This window comes from Notamacropus eugenii, chromosome X (assembly GCF_028372415.1).
Source record: "Notamacropus eugenii isolate mMacEug1 chromosome X, mMacEug1.pri_v2, whole genome shotgun sequence".
Lineage (NCBI taxonomy): Eukaryota > Metazoa > Chordata > Mammalia > Diprotodontia > Macropodidae > Notamacropus > Notamacropus eugenii.
In genome coordinates this window covers 4,195,188-4,216,860 of record NC_092879.1, presented here as the reverse complement: position 1 = coordinate 4,216,860, position 21,673 = coordinate 4,195,188, and the positions used below count along the sequence as shown (strand labels likewise).

At 40.2% G+C, this 21,673-nt stretch overlaps 1 pseudogene; it reads left to right on the top strand.

Moving 5' to 3' along the window:
• Positions 1–692: 692 nt before the first annotated feature.
• On the top strand, positions 693–4,614 carry LOC140515822 (structural maintenance of chromosomes protein 6 pseudogene; annotated as a pseudogene).
• The last annotated feature ends 17,059 nt before the right edge of the window (positions 4,615–21,673 follow it).

The window sequence follows — 21,673 nt, the reverse complement described above, 5'->3', positions numbered from 1 at the left end:
TCAGTGAAAGGGAGAGTCAGATTACAGCCAGAGTTCCAACTAAAACTCTCCTCGAGGACCCAATACATGTATGGAAGTTTTCGTTAAGAATCTAGACTGCAAGTCTCTGATCCTTCCTTGGTTAAAGTGACGGTGGCATTTAAAAAGATCCAAGAGACACCATTTCTGGAGGACTTAACAATAATGCCAACATTTTAATTGAAGGATGGTCCTTTGGCTGTCTGTCTTGGATCAAAGATGATTATGGTGAGTGGGCACACACACACAAACACACACACACACACACACACACACACACACACACACAAAACAATATAACAAAGGACCTTAGATAACAGCTGCCCACCCCAACAAAGAGCTCGAAGGAGCTGTTAAACCAAATATCCACCTTGAAAAAGACTTTGGTCTGAATTTCAAATATATACTCTGTCAGAAAGGAGATGGATACACCCAGGGAAACAAGGAGGGAGGAGAGGTGGAGGAAGCAGAGAGAGGACTGGAGCCTCTCTAGAGAGCAAGGAAGGCCTGCAGGTGGAGGAGACCTGGGAGTTTTCCACCCGGGAAAGCCATGGGAGCTGACAAGGGGAAGGCTGAGGACAGACAGGCAGACAGAGAGCCACCGGATGCATCCTTTCGTCGTTGCCACTGGCCACCTTTTTGTGGCCCTGGAATTGCCAATACGGAAGTAGGGGATGGTGGAGGGGCCACGGAAAAGGAGCCTGAAGGAGAAGCTGCCACTCAGGATCACTGGCCTCTGGAGTCCCGCCCCTAGAGTCCTGGACCCTGCACAGGCCCAGAAGGAGGGCTGCTCCAGAACTGTTCCCCGCTCCTCAGTAAGGTGGTGGGGTCGAGAGGCTGTTGCACAAGCTCCCATCTCATCCCCGTCTCCTGGGTGGCTGCCCAGAGGCCAGAAGAAGCTTGCAGGGGGAGATGCTACCGCAGATTGGGATGTGGGTCTTCTTGCTGCCAGGCATCTCGGGCTGAGTTGTGAGTAAAACTTGCCGCACGGGCCTGCGTTGTAGTGACGGGGAGGGTGTCTGCGGGGCAGAGGGGTCTGGGTGAAGGAAGAGGTTAGGGAACGGAGCACCCGGAACGGAGGCTGAGCATCCATCCCCATTGCCGCAGACACTGTTGGCTGCCCACAGCTACGCAGCTGCGCCTCTCGGGGGGGCGGGTGGGGGTGGGGGGTTTTCACCTTGGCCCTCTCTGCCGGACTAGAGCAGGAAGAGGAGCTGGGCCGGAGCTCAAAGGGGCTAAAAGGAGCTCTCCAGGGCTGCAGAGAGGCACCCTCGGATTGAGCCTCCTTGAGGAGGAGGGAGGGGAGAAGCGCTAGAAGGTCCTTCCATCCTCGCAGGCTTCTTCTGTTACTCATCCAATGGCTTAGAGGAAAGAGGACTACACACCCCCAGCTTCAGAGGGGCAGCCAAGTGCAAGGCCAGGGCCGCAGGGCTATGCTAATGAGGACAAGGAGAGGGTCCTCTTCCAGAATGTTTCTCAGGGACTTGCTGCTACTGCTGCTTCTCATTCGGCCTCAGTGGAAGCCGTCATCATTGAGAGTATCCAACTGGAGAACTTTATGTGCCATGCCAAGCTGGGGCCAGTGAAATTTGGGTCCGATGTCAACTTTGTGGTGGGACAGAAGGGAAAGAGTGCATTGCTGATAGCTCTAGTGGTTGATCTGGGTGGACAAGCGTTAGGATCGTCTTTGAGAGAGTTTGTGAAAGATGGAGAGCTTTCTGCCAACATCTCCATCACGTTGCACAACAGAGGGGAAGATGCTTTCAAATCTGACCTGTATGGGGACTCCATAACGGTGCAGCAATGCATCAGTGTAAATGGTTCTGCAAGTTACAAACTAAAGGACCACGCAGGCAGCCTGGCTTGTTCTAAGAAAGCAGAGCTTAGGGCCATTCTTGATCATTTTAATATACGGGTAGATAATCCACTGTCTATTTTACAGCAGGAGATGGGCAGGCAGTTATTGCATACCAGAAATGATGGTGACAGATACAAATTCTTTCTGAAAGTGACCCAACTTCAAGAGATGAATGACGACTACTTACACACTTTGGAGAGAAAGGCCTGGACTCAGAATCAGATAGAACAAGGAGAAGCTCAGCTCTGGGAACTAAACTGTCAGGTCAGAGAGATAGAAGAGCATTTCCAGAGTATGGCTGCCTCAAGGAAGTGAATAGGGCAATTGAAAGTAGAGATAGCCTGGGCAGTAGTGAATGAATCTGAAAGACAAATTGCAGATATGATAGCTAATATAAATATTGGAGATCAGCATACTATCACATTAAATCATGAACTGGAGACCTATCGGGACAAATTTAATGAAGCAGCCAAGAACGTTAAAGACATTCAGGACAACTTGCATCAACTGAACAAAAAACCCTCTGCATTACAGACCCAATGTGTTCAGGCAAAAGATGTAAATAGAAAAGAAAAGGCATGTAAGAGAGCTGAAGTTTTATATAATGCTTCCCAAAATGAATTCAAGGGGTTGGGGGCAAGGCCAAACAATACTGCAACCAAACTGAAGACCTAAAAAAGAATACAGAACAAGAAAAGTTGGAAAACCAGGAACAACTTTTCACATTGAGGGAAAAAATAAAAAACTTTCAGGATGAAGAAGAATCACTTGTTCAAGCGATGCGACACCTTCAGCAAGCCATCCAAAAGGACAGTGAAGAATGTTCTCGACTTAGGGAAGAAGTATCCGATATACAGCAAATACTGAACGATGAGCAGCAACAGCTAAACCAATTAAAAGATTGTAAAACTGATCCGCTGTAGCGATTTGAACCACAAATGACAGCCCTTCTTGAAGCAGTAGACAATGCCCATAGGCAAGGGTGCTTTACTTGCAAATCCATAGGCCCACTGGGAGCTTACATTGGTTTCCGAGATCCGGAATTTGCTTTGGCTGTTGAGTCCTGCTTAAAGGGCCTTCTTCTTGCCTTTTGTTGTAACAGCCACCAAGATGAGGAAGTACTTCAGGGGCTAATGGAAAAGTTTTATCCACCAGGCTCTCCACGACCACAGATAATTGTGGCACCAATTCAGCGTGAGGTACATGATGTAACACATAAAGCAGCCTTTCACCCAGAGTTTCCAATAGTTCTCTCACCTTTAGAAATAAGGGAGGCAGTGGTGGCCAACGCTTTGATTGACGTGAGGGGCATAGAGTCAGTGCTGCTCATCAAAAATAACTCTTTGGCTCGTCGAGTAATGCAGGCTCAGAGGCCGCCCAAGAACTGTAGTGAAGTTTTCACTGCTGATGGTGACCAAGTGTTTGAGAGACGCTATTACTCATGGGAAAAATTCAGACCTACTTACTTGATTGATACGGAAATAGAAATGTCATTTGTAGAAAGAAATTGAAAATAAAATGGCACAGTTGTCTGTGTATCAGCAACGTGCATGTGCACTTGAAAATGATATCAGAAAGAATCAAGAAATTTTCAAGAATCATGATCTACATTTAAAAGAAATCAAGATGAGAGTTAAAAAAATCAATATAGAAATGAAAGATCTGGAGAAGGAAGAAAACCAAGCAGGAGATATCTCCATTCTGGAAAAAGAAACATAAGAAATTAAAAAGCAGATAAAAGTGGTTTAAAAAAGGTGAAAACGAGAAAGAAAGTGATGAAGAATTTAAGAAAACAAAAAACGAATGCTGAACAGAGACATGAAAACATTAAGATAGAAATGTGCCAAGTTTCAGAATCAACAGAATCTCTGAAGCAAGAACTACAGAAGGCCAATTTAGAAATGGATACTGAAAAATAATGCATGCTTCATTATCAAGATAGGCTTAAACAACACGTGGATTCTCTCCAAGTGACAAAGGACGAGTTGTCTACGAAAGAGAGGAATCTGGAGATCGAGCTTGCCCAAGCCAGATACCTCTGCCCAGAGCGAAAAGATATTAAGGAAAGCCCCTCTTTCCTTGAAAAAATACTTAGTGCGTTAAAGCTGAAGATAACATCAGAAAACAAAATTTATGGAAGCAGAGAAGAAATAATACAGCAGTTCCAAGAAGTAAAAGACAGACATCAGGGTCTAGATGTTAAAGTGAAGAATTTGAAAGAGAGTGTTAAACCATTGGATCAAGCATCAAGACAAAAATATCAACTATGCCAGCAATTTAGAAGAAGTTTTGCGCTACGATGCAAGTTATACTTTGATAAATTACTATCTCAGTGGGCCTACTCCGGGAAAATGAGCTTTGATCACAAAAATGAAACCCTTTCTATAAGAATCCAGCCTAAAGAAGGAAATAAAGCTCCTTCTGGTGACATGCAATTCCTAGCAGGGAGTGAAAACTCTTTTGAAAACTTTGTTTTCATTCTTTCTTTATGGTCCATCACAAAATCTCCTTTCAGATGCCTGGATGCATTTGATATCTACATGGACCCTGTCAGTAAAAGAATTGCCATGGACATGATCCTCAAGTTTGCACATTCCCAGCAGTATCCGCAGTTCATCCTGCTCACTCCACAAAACCTGGGTGTTCTTCCCATAAATCCTCTGACTAGAATACTCGTTTTGCCAGATGCTGAAAGTGGCCTGACAACCCTACCTCTCCGACCAATTAGGCAAGAGTAAGAAGACTGAAGCTGATTTGTAATTTGTAGAAGTAAGTTTTTTTGATATTTCCTGTTTTCTGTTTGTATCAGTATAGTATTCAATGTATACTTCCTTGCCACTTCTCATAGAACCATTGCTTATGCCAAATAGTATTTTTGTAAAGGAAAAAGAAGAAAAGGGTCCCAGAATTGATTGATGCATGTATGCAAAAGCATAGGTAATATTTAATGCTTTTACACCTTCCACCTCCATGAAGGGCTATCTCTTCATTTGAGTCCCACGTGCTTCATAAAATTTTGATTTGTGTGTCCGTGTGTGTGTTCCTTCTATTTACATTGTTGTAGTTGCTGTGTGTATTGCTTTTTCTTACATCACTCTGCACACCATTTCTTACAGCATAGTCATATTCCATTACATTCAGGCATTCCCCCATTGATGGACATCTATTTTGTTTCCAGTTGTCAGAAATCATAAAAAAATGTTGCTGTAAATATTTTGGAGTCTATGGGGACAGTTTTTTTCTTATCGATGTCTTCCTTGAGATATAAGCTCTGTAATCGAATCTGTAGTTCAAAAGCTATGGGTATTTTAGGAATTTTATTTGCATGATTCCAAATTCCTTTAGAAGATGGTTGTATCATTTCACAATGCTGAAAATATATGTTCCTGTCTTTCACAGCCTCTGCCATTTTGCAGTTTGGGAGGTGAAACTCTATGGTTGTTTCAATTGCATTTTTCCTTTATTAGTCATTTGCAGCATTTTTCATGAAGTTGTGAGTTTTTTGGTGTTCTTTGGACAACCGTTCCAATCCTTTCACCATTCATGTGTTGAGAAATGGAAATATATGATTTTGAATACTTAACTATGATCAGAGAAATTTACTCTGTTATTTTCCCCATTTGACCATTTCCCTTATCTTAGAAGCGTTAATTTTTTCTGTGCACAAGCTTTTCAACTGCAAACACAGTATTATGTTCTTTCAGTTACTTTACTGCATTTGGTTGGAAACCTCCCTGTGTCTATGTTCTCCCACTCTTCCAGGTGCTGGATGACCCAGAGGTCCAGTTCCCCCTCAACCCCCCCAGCTCCCACCCCAGCATAAGTGGCCATTTGAAGTACAAAATTCCTGGGCCTTCTCTAGTGTAAAATACTAATCTCCCTTCACCCATAAGAGTATTCATCAGTTGAACCCCATCTCACTTCCAAAGTGAGGGCTCCTTCCTTTCCCCTTCCTTTTCCTTTTCAGTCTTTCTCCCCTCCTCCTCACACCTTCTCTTTCTGAGTTCTTAGGTGTCACCTTCCACTCATTTCTAGCCCTTGATTTGACCCTGAGGTCTCTTACCCTTGACCTCCTCTCCCTTTTTATGTACCTTCCCATATTGTAACCTAGTCACACCAAAGAAGTATTTGCCTGATGGCAAGGTGTTGCCAAGTTCTGTCCATAATGCCCCCATCAGCATCTTCATTGTTACCTCTACCAAATTTCCATTTCACCTCTGTCTCCTTTGACACATTTAGAAAAAGTTTTGCTGATCTCTCTGTTGTCTCTGAGTTTCTGTTACTATCTTTGCCTGATGCATTTATTCACTCCTGTATTTCTCTTGCTTGGGGTGTTGGAGAGGTAAATAATCTCTTCAGTTCTGATTTTCTTTCTCAAAATGTTTCGTATTCCTTGTTCTTCTCCTTTTATGCTTTTTCCTTTTTCTTCCTTGATTTCTCTGGCTAAGCTCAGATTTACAGTATAGGGTAATTGTCCTACACAGAACCGCATTCTCATTTCCATTAGTCTTCAAAGCACAGTACGTTATTCCATTCGTTCCTCGGTTTTCTATTGGACATAGAATAGTGTTGTGATCTTTGAATGTTCTTTCCCTGTATTTGAAAGTACTTCTTCTGATGACTTGCACAACTTCTTATTCATGAATTAAATGAATTTTAACCATTATATGATTATCTTCTGGAAACACTCTGTGAGTTCTTTCAAGTGGAATTTTCATGTTCTGTGTTTAGAAATTCTGAACATTTCTATTATTTCCTTCATTGTGGGTGTAAGATTTTCTGTCCTGTTTCATCCTTCTAGGAGACCTGTGATACTTATATTGTCACTGCGCATCCTGCCTTGAAATCTGTATTTTCCTTGCATAATGATCACATTTTTACTTAATGTTGTTTTGAATTCCTCTTTTTCTATGTTTCCCACTTCCGTGTATTTACATTCTTAATTTATTTTTTTATCTTATGTTTCTTTGGTAAGGTTTGTTATTCATTGCACCTTCATCTTTTTCTATTCCATTCATTGAGAAGGCTCTGGAGGAGAAGTGAGGCTGGTGACCTAGCACAGCCCTCCCTGACTCAAATCAAAGTCAAGTGCAAGTTATTTCATCATTTCTCTGATGGCATGATCTTCTTCAGCAACGAAGGACAAACACAGTCCTGTGAGTAGATGCAGCTGCGTTCATGGGAACACAGCTAGCTGAGTAACTCAGCTCCTCCTTTCCTGTTTATCTCCCCCTCCCCTTCCTTCTCCTCTACAAAGGAAGGTAAATTTGAATGGCTTAAAGATGTCTAGTTGACTTGGGTTTTACTCACTAGTTTCCTTAACTTCACTTCCCTTCCTTCCCCTTCCTTCCCTGTCATATCTTTTCCTTTCCAAAAATCTTAAACCTACTGCACTCTGAAGCTGGGATGACAACGTGCCCCAGCCTAAGGGCACTTCTGGACCCTCCTGGATTTACAGTAATTATCAGTACTAACTTTTGCTGTTTCTCTCCCAGCCTAACGTCTTTCTTTTCCTTGGCCTCAGCAAGGGACCATTCCCAGGCTATTTCTTCAAAAGGCCTATTCAGTGACCAGGCGATACCTCACCCTAAGTGAGTACCTGCACAGACCTTCTCCTAAAGGGCCCAAGGTCTCCCAGTGCGTGCTGGGTCATCTCCAGTCATCCTGATGAATATCCTTTATGGTTACTGAATTCAGATGGCTCTGGAGGAGAACTGAGGCTGGTGACTTGCACAGACCTCCCTCACTCAAAACAAAGTCAAGTGCAAGTCATGTCATCCTTTTTGTTCCAGTCTATGAAAGATTGAATAAACTTTCACAGGCTGGAGCTAAGCACTCCACGACAGTATAAAGAGGGAAGGGAAACCCGGGTTGGGAGGGGTGGATTTTGATGTAAGTCTATGTGATATACTTGTTTCTATTAATGTAGCCCCACTACCAGTTGCATGTGATGTGCACAAAGGGGCCTTTATTTATAATTTAATGTGATTGTGCTGTTTGTTCATAATGGGGTTTTATGTGTGTATACATCTATAATTTACTCAAAGTATCTGCAGTCATAAATATTTCAATGTGTTGAAGAAATTATATTTAATAAATGTTTCAGAAATTAAAAATATATATATTTTATTCTCCCAAGTGGAAGAAGTGGTAGAATAGTAAAACTAAGACGTGAGATGTGAAAAGAACTCGAAAATATATTTCCTATATTGTATTATTCTGAAAAATTCGAGTGTTCATAGTACTAATTTAATTTTAAATCATCCTTTATAAACACATCTGTTTTGGCAAAATTTATATAACTGCCCTTTGCCCACGTCCAGATCACTTAGCATGTAGGCTTCCTCATGGGAGGAGCAAAGGGCCAGTTTCTGGGAGAAAACATTCCATTTTTTCCTCCCACATGTGTGGGAGTAGCCTCTTTCCACTGGCCCTGTTGCCAGAAAGGGTTGAGTCTAGATAAGAACAATTTTACTTTAATTATGGTTACTTACTCCTTCTTACTTTAATTCCCAGGAGTCCTACTTCCTCTGTGAAGTAAGTGCCGTAACTCCCTCTATGAATATTCCCATACAAATGTATCGCGATGCCAATACATGTAAGGCCTTTACTCACCTGCCCCACACTGGCAAAGGCCTTTTCTTTTGTATTGTTTTCTTTCTCCATAAAAAAAAGAGCAAATTTTGCATGCAGGACCTATTTCTCCTTCCTGCCCTGATTCTTGGGGAGCTAAATTCTCTGCTACTTTGCAGCTTAACTCATCCACTGCGGTAGGGGTTGGGGTGGGGGTTCACTCTAGCCCTCTTTCAGGAACAGCCTGAATGCCAGCTAGTGCTGAGGGGGCAGGATCTCCCAAAGTTAGTGCCAGAAGTGAACAAGCACCACTCCCCCGCAAAAATCAGCAGTCTCCTGACTGTTGCTTGCCATGTGTTAAAAGAAACGTTCTTCATTTCTGCTTTGGGAACGTTGGCTTTGTAATGCTTATACTATCAAGTGTCTGTTGAATATGCTAGAGCTTCCCTTTTTCACAGGGGAACGAGACAATGGTTCATACAATGAAAGAACTAATCAATCAGGAGGACTTCTGATGCCTAGGGCTGCTTAATATACCAGTGATCTTTTGTGAAGTAAGCTTTAGCTGAACTCAGAGATGCCTGCAACTGCTGAAACCAGTCTTGACCAGCTCAGAGAGAAAAGAAAACCTCTTGGTTCCTAAAGAGCAGAAAAGATCCTGCTTTCTGATTTATCATATTTAGAGACATCTTATCCTTAGACACCGCTGCTTCCTGCCTGACTTCGTAATTTATTGTGCTGCTGCCTTAATCCTGACTTAGTCATTAATACTTCAAAAAGTCCTAAATAGCTCATATAGGTATAAATCCTTTCCCGCTCCCCTTCAAGAAGATGAGAACATTAATTCATTGTGGATAAATCCAAATTTCCACAAGGTGATTTTTCACAAGTTATTCTGAGGTTATCTTAATTTTTTGTTCCTATTGTGTGAATATGTATGTCCACATATTGCTGAAAGAAGAGTAATTTTACATAGTGGATGGAAAATATCAATAAACATCAAACCACACGAGTTGATGCTCATTGCTAGAGGAAGGCTGCTCTACTGGACCTGTGCACAGAATCATTGAACGATTTCTACTTTAAAAGTGAAAGCAAATCAACCAGGTTTAGCTTGCTGCTTATAACAGGGGATGGAAGGTCTTGGGAGTCATGGTCATCAGAAGGCTACACTTCTCCCAAGGCCACCCTTTGGTCCTCCTCCAGGGTTTGTCATGAGACAAAATTGGAAAAGGGAAAATTCCTTTTCTCTCTGTTCCTCCTGCACTGTGACATCTGTACCAGGACCAACAAGGTAGGAGAATAATCATATGAGGAAAAGTGAGAAATATCCTTATCTACCCACCTGTGAGTCAGCTCTTTAATGTTTCACTGTGCTGAAAAGAGAAGAATCATTGTGTAGGGATTTCTTATAAATGCTGTGAATTTTTTTATTTCTTTTCCTAAGGCAGCACCTTGATATAACCTCCTGACTCTAAATTGGGTCTTTGAATCATCTACAATCTTTCCCCTTGTCAAGTCCTCAAACAAGTCAAAGCCTTGAGTTACGGAATAAAGCATCATTAAGTGAGAAAGCAAGGTAGCAAATCTGCCACCCTGTGGGATTTCTCCAACCAAAGAGACACAATAAAAAGTTTTTATATGTTTAGGAGGAGAGAGGGAGGAGAGAGTATGAGGTGGTAAGGCCTGGTCATGAAAGCCCAGTGGCCCTGGGCAGTCTGGGCAAGGAAGGCCACTTCATTCTGGTTGTTTTACCCCTTATGCTGTGAATCTCAGTGGAAGAGGGCAAGTACACTAGAAGTGGAGATGCAACTTGAGCTGGGATCCTCACAAGGCAACATCTCTGGATGGGAGACCTAAGCTATAGGTCAGCTCAACCTAATCTCATTACCTTAAAGGTAGGAATATAAAGACATTACTCGAATTTTGACATTGTCAAGATGACTAACCTCTAGGTAGTCCAAATTACAATTGGTATTAACCATTTTCTGTCATTACATTAGCAATTTTAATAACAGTTTTTTCAGCAAGGTAGCAAGAACATGACAATTGACAGGTAGAGGTATGTGACAAAGAGCAGGTGATGGAAAAACCTACAGACTTGGTGTCTCCTTCCCTATGAGAGCCTCCCCCAACACTGACTGATATGCAAGGTTGGGAACAATGGGATTCTGAGTCAACAAAACTTTCAACAGCAAATTATTTGACAGGGTGACAGAAAGTTCTTAATATAGTGACAGAAATTGTTAATATGAAATGTAATATGAACTGCCCTTCCCTAAAATGATTCTTGTAATATCAGAATTTCAGGGATGTTCTTATGTGCCTACTCTTAAGATGTTTACTCTTGATTAGATTGAGATGAAGCACACCCTAGGTGCTCCCCACCCCAGGTTTGCACCTTGTTGGGATCCAAGATCATGCTGGATTCTGGTGTCCTTCTCCCCTTCCCCTGAGATTCACACACACACACACACACACACACACACACACAAAGGATATCACCTACATAGAAATAATTGAAGCACAAGTAGATGATTAGAGAATAAGAAAGTGTAATAGTAGAGTGAGAGAAAAGAAGAGTATCCAGAGGGTCCAGGAAAAAATCTTGGGAGGCCTTGGTGACAGAAACTGGATTGAATCTGATGGTTATCAATGCTTTTGAGGGGCAAGGTTGACTCTCAGAAGGAAGAAACAACCCCCCTCCCCCCTCAAAAAAAGCAAAAAACTCCACCCACCTTAGTTTACATGGAAACATTACATGTCAGGACAGGAAAAATGAGGTGGAAAGCCTGCCTCAGACATTGTAAAAGCTAACCCAACTGTATTCACAAGGAGAGATGGTGCTGTGTAGAGCACCTTTGATGGGAGATATCTTGTGGTGTATGTGTGTGTGTGTGTGTGTGTGTGTGTGTGTGTGTGTGTCTGGTGTGACATGCCCAGTCTACTTTATTCCCTTAAGGATCATGCCTTAAACTCAAATCACTCTGGCTCTCTTCAGTTGGCCAATAATAGATCTCAGTTCAAGACTCACTTAGTGTTCATTCTTTGACACATGGTGACTCCCAGTGAGAGTAAATAGGAACTGTTTCTGTTTTGGCCAGAAACCCTGAAGGTCTTCCCTTCCCAGACTGATTTTTTTGAGTAGGTAAAGGAGGCCATCCTTTTCCTCACTTCTTACCTAGCCTTAATCACTGAATGGGTGTTGCCTCAGTCAAATTGAGACCTAGGAAAGATTTTAACTTAAAAAGGACAAGGTTTCCCACTGCATTCAGGACATTTCGAGTAGTGCTGGTTGATATCTTGCCACTGGATGCAGATGGCTTCACAGGAGAAAGGGAGACGAGTGCCTTTGCACAGCCCTCCTCACTTTATTCATTACAATTCATTTGTAAATCTTGAAATTACCTTCCTGAGGTCATGGACCTTTTGGAGAACGAAGGACAAACACCAACAAAATGCTTAGTGATTTTGGACAGCCAAGGAGAAAAGTATGGGAATGAATTTTGTAAACGAACTTGAGGCTTCCTTGACCTGAAAAAAGCCAAACATTTGGATTGGCCAATCAGGAAAAAGACATCTTGGCCTGCTCTGAGTTAATATATCATAACGCTTTGCATGACCCTCCAATGAATTCAAACTCCTCCGGCTGTGTCAACATTCACAAGACAAGATGAAGCTGACCTGGAGCATTCTCCTGTTTATGATAAGGACCAGGCACCTTGAACTGGACACTATCTTGATTAATACCACTTCTCTTAATTTGCTGTTTTATGAACGCTGTTCTTTTGACATTCATGTTTTATGACATTCTCATGTTTATAGCTTACAGAATGCCAGACATCCTGGGGGCATCCTTTTGTAGTGTGGAAACTTTAATTTTTCGCTGAAAAGGGCATCCTGAGTCAGCAAGGGAGTGGGGGCGGACATTTTCTTACTCTTTGGGTATATAGTCTCCTTCAACCCTCCTCCCATTGAGCCCAGCAATCTGAGTCCCATGCATGTATATTTCCCTAGCTGAAAGAAAATGAACTGTACGCACATGATGTAATTTGATTTGTCTCTTATACGACCAAACACTGAAGGTTGGCCTCTTTCCATTTATCTCTTTTACACCAAGCTCTGATGGTTGACAGTGCCACCCCGAAGTTTAGTTAAAAGAGGCAAATAGCCTGGGTAGTATATTAATTCATATTTATTTCCTTCAAGCAAGCTAATATGTACATGGGTAGCCAGATTCTAATAATCACTTTCAGATTAAAGAATGAGGAACTTTAAATGGATTTTTGAACAATTCCAATTCAGGATGTCTGTGTCACTCAAATTTATGTTTAAGCTTATATATGTTCAACCATAGTATGAGCTTAACTGAATAGGTTGTAAACATGGTAAGGTAAGAGAGTTGACAAAGTGTCAATTGAAAATACAACCCCGGATATCTGTATTTCCTTTACCATTAACATGACATAACATAGTATGTGTCCATAAAATAGTAATATAAGAAAAGTCCCATTATTCAAGATAGTGTCTCAGGTAAAGGAAGCTCAGTCTTAATGACAATAAACACAGGAAAATGCTCTTAATTCCATCTGGTCTTCCAGTTGTTGACACAAGAAGAGATATTCTCTGGGTTTACCCAGAGAACAAAGAAGAACATGCCTTTTAGAACTCAAGGCAGTCCTTCTGATTGATTATTTCAGGCTTTGGGCTTTACTGGGGTTCAAAGGATCTTAAATGATCATCAGCACTTTTGATGGCATGAGTAGAGTGGAGCTGATGGAGTAGAGAGACGACACTCCACACCAACAACACTAGGGACTTGAGGACCTCGGGATCTACTTTCCTGGAGTTTTAACTTTATTGGAGGTAGGTAAGTCTCTCTCTTTTCCCAGATTCCATTCTGGACTCTTACTTGTTTGGTCAAAGTCTTCAATTCTCTCTGAACTAGCTCTGGGGATAGGGGTCATATTGCTCTGCATTGGGTAGGTCTTCTCTGTAATCAGGACTCTGCAATTCAGTCCTTAAAACCCTCACGAAGACGTGTCAGCAAGGGTGAGATCCCTGAATTTAACCTCGTTGAGACCTGTCCCTTTCAATCTGCAACCTTAGGGGTGCTCTGAAAAGAGTTGACAGGATCCACTTCCTATCTGCCCCTCTTTGCCCTTTTCTCAACTAGGAAAGGCATATAGGACCACCCCAGTGCAGCCTTGGTGCATACCGGGTCTGGATCTTGTATCCTTGCAAATTCCCCACCCCTTTCATTGTGGTAATAACGGACTATTTGTGATGAGTGTTTCAAGGAAACCCCACTGGTTTTTCAGACTTCCCCTCTCCTTGTCATTCTAAGAATATTGGTCTCTGTCAGGGTCTATGTTGTAAAAAGTCTATGTCGTGTTCATGCTGTGAGCTAGATTCTGTTACCTTGAAAGATTTAAAATTTGGCCAGTCAGAAAAACTTCTAAGGGCTGTAGCTAAAAATGTGGATTCTGGAGGTTTTGAGATTCAACATTAAAGGGTTTGAAAACTCATCATTATAATATTGCAGTAGAAACCTCCTGGGACTTTGGAATTGAAACCCTGTTGAAACACCTCTCCGACATCCAGATCACTCAGCATTCCTGACTCCCTCCACCAGTCAAGAGTGTATCTCGTTGTGGGAATTGTTAACCACCCACGTTTTCTTGTTAACCCCTCTCATTAAAGATCACACTAAGAAGAGGATGTTAGAGAATTATAGAAGAAAATTGAATCACCCTTCCCCAACTGGTGGAAGGGGTGGGGGAGACAGGAACCACAGTGGGAGGTTGAGGGGAGCAGCACTGGCAGTGGTCCCAATGACCTTGTCCCTCTGGGTACCTTGCAGCAGACCCCTGTAGGCAAAGCCTGGGAATATCACTCAGGTGCAGTATATACTGGGGATCCTGCCCCAACAGCTGCAAACTGACCCAGACCCAGCAGCATCTGTATATGTGAGGAGGAGGAAAGGGGGACTGGTGAGGCCTCAAGGGTAGCATTCATTCAGCCCTGCCACGAAGAGTTATCACTGTTGGGAAGGCCCTGGCATCAACCACCTCAGCCCCTAGGCAGTGCCTTGTATCACACACCCCCAGCTCCCAGCTGCTGCTTGAGGGAACCCAAATGCCACTGACAGACCATGATGTATCTCTACAAAGTGCAGGAGCCAACCATCCTCTGCTCTTTGTAAACACACCGTTCTCTGTTACAGTTGCAGAAATGTATCAGTTTTCTAATTGGTAGCAAATTATTTTATCTCCATTTGCACCATTTTCTGATTTGTAAAGGGAAAATTAATAATGGTTGTTTTTGTGGGATCAAAATGATAAAATGATTTTAAAGTGATTAACACAATGACTGGCATATGCTAAACATTGCTTTCTTATTCTCTAATTTAATGACTTATTCCCTACCTGGTAATTTAAGGTGCTTTTGAAATGCCAAAAATAATAGGATCAATAATTTCTATATATGATTATTTCAAAATGTAACTGATGTCATCTGAAGTTTATTGTTTGTGTTATATTGTATTTCTCTGTAGTACTGTTTCTAAAATTCCCTTATATTGTAAAACTTGAGAGATCAAACATTTCTGTTGGAAAACAGAAATGATGTTAGACAAAGCAATTTTTCACCTGGATTTTGTGACATGTGAATTGAGCTTTTAAAAGGGTGAGAAAAAATTTGAAACCGTTAAATATTTAATGAGGTATATTGAATTATAAACAGAAAATAGTAATGATATTTGGTATAATAACAACTTCATTTGACAGTCTTCAATATTATGAAAATGTACTAGGTAGTATAAAGAGGTAACTTCAATGTATTGATAGGGAGATAAATGATTTTCTGTTCATGGTATTTGGAAGTGCATTTACCTAAACTGATAACGCGTTTGCTTCAAGTTTTAAGTATTTAATATTATTGAGGGTTTTGCCTTTCTAAGTTTCTTATATTGTGTTATTTGGTAAGCACTTGAATCATCTATGTTTGTAGAAAAGCATCGACTCTTATGAAGTACATGTTAGTTTAAGAATTGTACTAAGAAAAAAAGGTGGGGGGGGGCAGTGAACGAATGAATGGATTAGGAAGCTATTAGGCCATTCTATCAGCCCTGTTGACCATGTGTTGTAATATTATAATGAACTGTAATTTAAAGAAAATTATAAAAATCCAAGTTTTGCCTATATTTAAAATAAATTAAGGAATTTAAGGAATTAAAAATTCTTATCAGTCCTGTGCAAGAGTTTTCGGTGCTGTGGAATTCCTAGTGGGTAAAAGGGAATCCTTGAACAAAATAGGGGTGTGACTTTTAAGCCTGCTTTAGCTAAGGATACATGTATGTGCATGTGTGTGCGTGCATGTGAGTGCTAGTGTTTTTCGATAGATATATTTTTGTGTGTGTATATATATATCAGCATGGACAGACACACACACACACACACACACACACATATATATACATATTTATATCTGTGTGTACACACACACACACACCGACATATATATATACATGTATATATATATATATATATATATACATACATATGTGCATGTCATTTATCATTGCATACTGCTGCACACATGTGGTGGAGATGTTTAGAAGTCATCAGTCTGGGAAATAAAGATTGTCCTGTCTGTGGATTCTGGGAAAATAAACTCTAAGAAAGAATAACAAGAATCCACCTTACACACGAAAATCCACCTGATTCGAAGGACATTTTACATTAACTTGTTTCAACTTTTAAAGACCTATCATTGCTTCAACTTGGAAAAGAGAAAGATCTATCATTTTAGAGGATTCCAACTAATTTACCTGAAAATAACAGTGATTATTCCTTTGAACATCAGGAGAAAAAAAATGTTTAAATATATAATATATGTATTTTTCAGTTTTCAATATTCACTTCTACAAGAATTTGAATTCAAAATTTTTTCCCCATCTGTCCCACCCGCCACCCCAAGGCAGTGTGCACCCTATGCACCCTTTCCCCTAGTCAGTCCTCCCTTCTATTACCCCACCTTCTTCCGTCTCCTTCCCCTCTACTTCCCTGTAGAGCAAAATAGATTGCTATACTTCGTTGCCTGTACATCTTATTTCCCAGTTGCATGAAAACACATTTTTTAACATTCGTTTTTAAAAGTTTGCGTTCCTTTATCTCTCCCTTCCTCTCCCCCACCTCCACTGAGAAAGCAAGCAATTTGATATAGGTCATACATATGTTGCTATGCAAATCACTTCCATAACTGTTTTGTTGCAAAAAACTAACTACATTTCCTTATGTCCTGACAGGCCCTCCTTTTATTCCATTTTCTCCCTTGACATCTCTCCTCACAATAGTGGTTGTTTCTGAGTATTCCTTTCCCCAGTTTGTGGTTCCTTCTACTGTCTTCCCTCTGCTATCCCCTTCCCCTTGCTTTCGTGCAGGGTAAAATACATTTATACATCCAACTGAGTGTGTGTTATTCCCTCCTTAAGCTAAATCTCATGAACATAGGATTCACTTATCCTTTTTCATCTCCCACTTCTGCCATCCATTGTAAAAGCTCTTTCTTCCCTCTTTCATGTGAGATGATTGGCTACATTCTACCTCTGCCTTCTCTTACTCCTACTACATTCCACTCAATAGCAAATTTTAATTTTTGCATATTCTTCCTTCATATTCAGCTCTCTGTGCCCGATATCTATATGTGTGTGTTTCTGTGTGTGTCCATACCTATATGTATCTGTATATATATATATATATGTGTGTGTGTGTGTGTGTGTGTGTGTGTGTATATATATATATATATATATATATATATATATATATATACATGCGCCCAGACACACACCCATGTGTATATACTTACTTAAAATATTTATGCACATATACAAAAGATACCCCCCCCCCATAGTGCTGATAGGGACTGATTCTGAAGTTGTAACATGCCTGCTTTCTTGAATGGTCTTTGGTTCTTGAAGTCAAGAAGTTTCTGCTTAACTTGGCATCTTGTTCCATCATCTGAAGAATCAGGGCTTTGTAAGCATCAGAATTAACTCACTCACTGCACTGAGTATTACAGCACTTACTAGTAATCTGTCTGCCTTGCAAACAAACGACACAGGAAAGAAAAATTTCTTGACTCGGGAAAAATATACATAAGGCCTGACAGAGTGAAATATTCCCTTCTGCTTCTGGGTCAGCATTTCTTCCTGCTAAATCAAATAACACAATTTATTATTATCCACATTATGAGAAAGTTCAGATAGACATGGAAGGTGAGAGTACAGTGCCTTTCATAGTTTATTTGATGTGAGCCCAGTTACAAAATTTTATCTACACTAATACTTTTTCTTAAAATATTTGGCAAGCTTGGCTTACATCTGCCAAAGCTGACTTTTGAACCTGAATGGAAGGAAGAGTCATCACTTATCAAACCGTTTTTTGTGTACCACTGACCAAAGACTGATGGCTATATCCAATCTTGTTAAACTGAGGTTATTTAAATGTTTGACATGGCTTGCTGCCTCCTGGTTTAAGAATTGATTAGTACAGGCACCCAAGTCATTTCTTTCTGCGCCTCTGTTTTCTTGGCAAAATAGGGAGTGCAGGGTCTGCTTGTGAAGCAACAGCTTTGTCAATATGAAAGTGCTAGGTAAAGCTGTAAAGGAAAAAATATGGCTAATAACTTTTCTTTTTACCTAATACTTTGGTCTCTTTTTCGTTGCATGTTCATCTTTTAGTCTCTTGGCACCCTTTACTGTTTTTTCTCTTACTTGTTGAATGTATAACACTTGAGTATATATTCTCTGTGAAAGAAAATGACTGTAATTATACAGACATCATTCCAATACGTAATACACTGAGTAACCTAAACGAACAGGATCTCCCCTGAGTAGAATAGGGCAACAATCGCACATTTTAACCACTTTTGAACCATGTCACTCGCTAACTATTACATGTCTCAAAGGGCAATTTTCCTCTTTATCTAACAGCTATGTGGCTAATTAGGATGGGCATGGAGAAGCTTAATGGAAAGAAAAAGTAATTCAAGTTTATACGTTCACAAGTTTATAGGCTGAGTAATATATTAAAATAAACTTTCTGAATAGAAAATCCTTCAATGTGTGTGTAGAATAATAAATTATTTTTAAAAATTCCTAGAGCAGAGGTTTTTTTTACAGATGATCTCACTAGGCAAAATCTATATATCTGTCTAATAGATATCCTAAGTATGCATGATATATAAATCTTCCTGCACAGTGATGCAAAGTTCAATTATTTTCTGAGATTATTCACTGAAAGTCTGAACTTTTAAAAGTAAGGGTGGGCAAAGATAAGACAAGGTCTTAGTGGAATGGAAGTAGGATGAGATAGATGAGAGGAAGGAGGATGGGGTAAAGTGTAACTCCTAAAGAGAAAGACCTCCTCACCCTTTCAGAAGGAAGGGATAGAAATGATGAAGACCAGGAAGCTCACACTGAATGAGCTTTGTCTTGTCAATATCATAAGTAGTGGAGTTTTTTGCAGGAAAGAGACAGAGTTGAGACAGTGAAGGGAAAAGCTGTATATAGTCACATGGGGAAGTATGGAACTCCCAGAGCACAAGTATGACCACTTCACTTCCCTGATCAAGAAACTCCACTACTATTATTCAATATGGTACTAGAAATGTTAGCTGTATCAATCAGAGAACAAAAAGAAATTGAAGGAATTAGAGTAGGCATAGAAGAAGCTAAGTCATCACTCTTTGAAGATGATATGATAATATACACAGAGAATCCAAGAGAATCAAGTGAAAAACTGCTTGAAATAATAAACACCTTTGGCAAAGTTGCTGCTTACAAAATAAACCCACGTAAATCATCTGCATTTATCTATATTACTAAGAAAGTCCAACAGCAAGACACAGAAAGAGAAATCCCATTTAAAGCTAAAGTAGACACAATAAAATATCTGGTAGTCTACCTGCCAAAGCCAACCCAAGGACTATATGAAGGCAATTACAAAACACTTTTCCCACAAAACAAACCAGATCTAAGTAAGTGGAAAAACATCAGTTGCTCGTGGCTAGGCTGAGCCAATATAACAAAAATGACAATCATACCTAAATTAATTTACTTATTCAGTGCCATACTAACCAAACTATCACATAATTATCTTCTAGAGCTTGAAAAAGTAATAACAAAATTCATGTGGAAGAGCAAAAGTCCAGACTATCAAGGGAACTAATGAAAAGGAATGCTAAGGAAGGTGGCCTAGCCTAACCAGATCTTAAATTGTATTATAAATCAGTAATTATCAGAACCCCTTGGTACTGGCTAAGAAACAGAGGGGAAGACTAGTGGAATAGTTTAGGTACTCAAGATAATGTAGGCAATGACTATAGCAATCTACTGTTTGATAAACTCTAGGAGTCCAGTTTCTGGGATAAGAGCTCACTGTTTGACAAAAATTGCAGAGAAAACTGGATAACAGCGTGGCAGAATTTGGGTACAGACCAATGCCTGACACTGTACTCAAGAATAAAGTTGAAATAAGTCAATGATCGAAGTATAAAGATTGATACTATAAACAAATTAGAGGAGCAAGGAAGAGTATATTTGTCAAATTCATGGAGAATGAAGAAATTTTTGATTAAACAAGAGATAGAAAGCATTACAAAGTGCAAAATGGATAATTTTGATTACATTAAATTTGAAGTTTTTGCACAGACAAACCCAATGCAAACAAAGTTAGCAGGGAAGCAGAAAACTGGGAAAGAATTTTTGCAACTAGTGTCTGTGATAGAGGTTTCATTTCTAAAATATATAGAGAACTTATTCAAATGCACAAAAATGCAAGTCATTCCCCAATGGATAAATGGTCAAAGGATATGGACAGGCAATTTTCAGAGGAAGAAATTAAAGCTGTCTATAGTCATATGAAAAAAGCTCTAAATCACTATTGATTAGAGACATGCAAATCAAAACGATTCTGAGGTACCTCACCTATCAGAATGGCTAGCATTGACAAAAGAGGAACATGATAAATGATGGAGAAGAAGTGGGAGAGCTAGAACAGTAAATCATTTTTGGTGGACTTGTGAGCTGATCCAATCATTCTGGAGAGCAAATTGGAACTATGCCCAAGGAGTTACAAAAATATGCATAAGATTTTACTTAGCAATTTCACTTCTGGGACTGTATCCCAAAGAGATTATAAAAATTGGAAAGGGTCTCACATGTACAAAAATATTTATAGCAGCTCTCATTGTGGTGACCAAAAGCTGGAAACCAAGGGATGCCAAACAATTGGGGAATGCCTGAAAAAATTCTGGTGTATAAATGTAATGGAATACTATTTTGTTATAGGAAATGATTAGCAGAAAGACTTCAGAGAGGCCTGGAAAAACTTATATGAACTGATGCTGCATGAAAGGAGCAGAACCAGGAGAACTTAGTACACCAACAACCACAGTGTGCTAGGAATTTTTCTGGTAGAGTTAGTACCTCACTGCAACGTAAGGACTTAAAAAAATTCCAGTGGACTCCTGCAAAATGCCTTCCCCGTCCAGAGAAGGAACTATGAAATTTGATCTCAGAATGAAGTAGACCATTTTCTTTTGCATTATGTTCTATTTTGTTTGATGATTTCTCCCATTCAATTTTATTATTCTATGCAACATGACTAAGGTGGAAATGTATTTCACAGGAATTTATGCCTTGAACCTATATATAATTTTATGCTGTGTCACGGAGGGAGTGGGCTGGGAGGAAGGAAGGAGGGGGAGGGAGGGCGAAAAATCTCTGACATATATGGAAGTGATTATAGGACACTGAAAACAAATAAAATAATTTTAAAAAAATAAATTAATTGAAAGAGGCTTCAGTGTCTGGCTCCTGTTACTTCTGCCATAAATATCGACCATCTATTTGACATTAAAATTAACTGAATTTAGGTTACAAAATAGGCCTTAGGAGCAAAAGAGTGGTGCATCCACTAAAGGCCAGCTGGGAGAGGGGACAGAAGGAAACGTGTGTTGAAGGGGGTAGTGTGATATTGTTGGCAACACGGTTACCCTGCATAGGAGAGAAAAAGGGGTTAATGTGCGCCATCTCACTCTTTGTAGTCAAGTCATGTCTCCCAGAAGGGCGGGCCCCACACCCCACTTTAGAGATACCATGAAGCCCTTGACTTTTTTCAAGTAACTTGTATATATAATTTGTATTTCCCTCATCTGTAA